The sequence below is a fragment of the Oryctolagus cuniculus genome, chromosome 13 (genome assembly GCF_964237555.1).
Source record: "Oryctolagus cuniculus chromosome 13, mOryCun1.1, whole genome shotgun sequence".
NCBI classification, from domain to species: domain Eukaryota; kingdom Metazoa; phylum Chordata; class Mammalia; order Lagomorpha; family Leporidae; genus Oryctolagus; species Oryctolagus cuniculus.
Genome location: NC_091444.1, coordinates 85,887,521 through 85,890,682, shown reverse-complemented (window position 1 = coordinate 85,890,682; position 3,162 = coordinate 85,887,521).

The window sequence follows — 3,162 nt, the reverse complement described above, 5'->3', positions numbered from 1 at the left end:
CAGCTCAGCAGTGAGCTCTTCAGATTGCAAACACAGGAATCTCAACTTACTTGATGAAAGCTTGCTACCTGCTTTTCTTGCCAATTGTGGCCTTCCCAGGAATGGTGGAGTTTTGCCATAGGTAGCTCAACCCAGTCTTCAATACTCTTATTCTTACAAAAAAAAAAAAAAAGACAATTCACTAAGTGGTCATCCTTGAATACACTACTGAGCCTGAATGCATTTTTACCAAATAAAGTTGCCCAATAGCTATAAACCAAAAGCCAACAACAGGCTTGCCCACCTAATATTACACTCAGCCCCGAAGTACTGAGCAGTTTCATCAGTTCCTCAGAATGTAACTATGCTGTGAGGACTATAGAGAGGGATGCCCAAATTTTAATTATCAATACACTGCACAGCTAATAAAGCAGATGCTGTCTCTTGCCCACAAAAGGAGACAGTTTCTCTGCAAGGTTAACCGCAATCGGGAGACATTTTTCTCCTGATGGAACCCGCAGCGGGACTGCTTTGAGCCAGCTCCTCTCCTTCCCTTTCCACCTTCGGTCCAGGATGGGACAGAGACCATGCACAGGAGGTGCCACCAGTCACCCGTTTCCCCCTGTCCACCTGCAATGCTCCTGGGAGGCAGATGCCACAGAACAGTGATTTGTTCCATGATTGTCACTGTGTGAGATCAGCCCATCATGAGAAAATGACCATGGATTCCAATGAGATATGAACCGCAGAAGCACTGTCCCCAGCATCAGTGCAGGAGGGTGGATGATGGAGGCACAGCATGGCCAGGATCTCTAGGGACCCCGCAGGACTCTGCTGCCCTGGATGCCTACAGCAGGCAGCTGCATGAGGGCCCAGTGCATCTCCAGCACCCTCCTACCAAACCCTTCCTTCTGACTGCCAATGCAGACCACATAGATGCTGCGTCAGTGAGCAAATAAGCACTGTGCACTAGGTTGTCCTGCTGAGACTCGGCCTTCATTGCTTCCCCAATTGCAGCACGTGCTGCAAGCCTCAGCTGGCGCAAGAGGTGGAAGGTCGCACTCACCAGGTCTGTCTCTTCTTCTCCTGCCCCTCCTGACTCTCGGGCCATCACCTGCATTCTAGCCCCAAGGTACAAAATGGACAAGAACCTAACAGCACACACGTCAACCGCACACACTGCAACTACAAGCTGCCCACCAATGACCACCACCTTTATAATCAGCCCAGCGTTTGGTGTTCTGGCAGCGCTGGTCCTGCCCCAGGGAAGCGAGGATTGGCCCGAAGCCCTCCAATTGGCTGAGCCTGAGCTGCCCTGCAGCAGATTCTGGAAGCAAGGGAGCTGCTGACGGCTGAGGCCCTGGCTCAGAGCACACTTAGGGAGACTCCATGCTCGGCAAGGGTGCTGGGACCCTGGACTTTCCCAGGCTGCAGTCCTAGGGTGGAGGCTGGCTCAGCCTTCTTCCCCAGCCCTGCTCACAGGTGGAGTGGGGTTCCCACAGGGGCACCTTCCTTCATGGGAGAGCAGGTTTACTGCAAATGCGGTGATTCCCAGTGCCAGGTGCTGGCCTGCGCCCTTCTGGGAGGGAGTAGGAGACAGAGACTTTGTGGGGAGGTGACACTTGAGCTGGGCCTGTATTTTGGGTTAGCTCTGGATGCACAACCCAGTGCGCCTGAACCTGCGGGTCTGCTGCAGGCCTCCTGGAGGCTCTGGGAGCTGGGCATCCTGGTGGCAAGGGCAGGAGGATGGGAGGTCAAGGCGCTGAGCTCCCGCTGGGTGCACCAGGCACTTTGGAGCTGTTCAGAGTAAGGAGTCGAGGTCACCTCCTGAACCACTGCTGGTCCCAAACTCCTGGTTTGGGATTTCCCAGAACCCTGAAGTAGGGGTGTGGTGGGGGTGGTAGTGGTTGGCTTCAATGCACTGTATTTGTGAATTCTTCAAACACAGCTTCTCCCTACTCCTGCAGGCTTTCAGGTGATTGACGAGGACAGAGTCCCTCCGCTGCAAAGTGACTGAAGTTTGGAAACTACGTCCAGAACATCACAGTGTGTATTCAGGTGGTCATCCTTCAGGCCTGCAGGTGGACAGCAAGAGCAACAGTAAGATATTAATTACTGTAGATACTCTCCTTTCTTTCCAGTAGACCCACCAAAAGAGAATGTGAGATGAGTACTTGAACATTGGAACCAGTCAGCATGTTAGGGTGAGCTGCCAGTACTTGGAGCTCAGGAGTGGACATGGAGAGCAAAACATGCATTGTTACTAAAGAGGACAGTTAGGTATTTTACTGTGAAAAGGGAAATTATTTAGAAGTGAGCAAGACACCTTAAGAAAAGGTCTGTATAGTTATTTTTGTTTATTTGCAAGGCAGAGAGAGCCCTTCCATTTATTGCTCATTCCTCAAATGTCTGCACCAACCAGAGCTGGGTCAGGCTGAAGCCAGGAACTCAGCATGGGTCTCCACACAGGTGGCAGGGACTCAAGTACTTGAACCATCAGCTGCTGCCTCCCAGGGTTCTGTTAGCAGGAAGCCAGAAGCAGAAGCAGGGCTAGGGCTTGAGCCCTGGGCATTCTGACTGGGATGTGGAAGGCTTTACCACTATGCCAAACGCATGCTGCAGTAAGGTGTTTCAACACATTTGCAAAATGTAAGAATGCGGTTTTAAATATATGCTCTTCATCTTAAAAATTTGCATAATCTTATATTCAGTTTCATGTGATTCAATACTTATTATTAAATACAAGTAATGTTTAGACACATGCTTTCCTCACCAATACAAACCTCAGTAATTTTTTCACTTAGAACCTTGAATATTAGCATTCATTCAGACTGAAGTTCACTCATAGGCTGGGAATTCTGACAAAGAGACAGTAGGGAAAAAAATCTAGATGTGTATCTGATACCTAATAAGATTCTGAACCTGACTGACAGAATCTGAGTAACTGTTCAGAGAGTCACTTCATACCTCTCCCCTCTGTAATGAGAAGACTGTGTCCTTGGACACTTTCACATGATGCTATGTAAATCTTACCTGAAAAGCCTTTTATAAATTCTGAAGTACCACACAGAAGCATATTATGCATTTCCATATGTGTGAAAAAAGGCAATGTCAAAGGCATAGCTTTTCCAGAGAGAAGTTAGGAGGATTAGCTCAGTTAGTAAGTGTGTAAGTACCATAAAT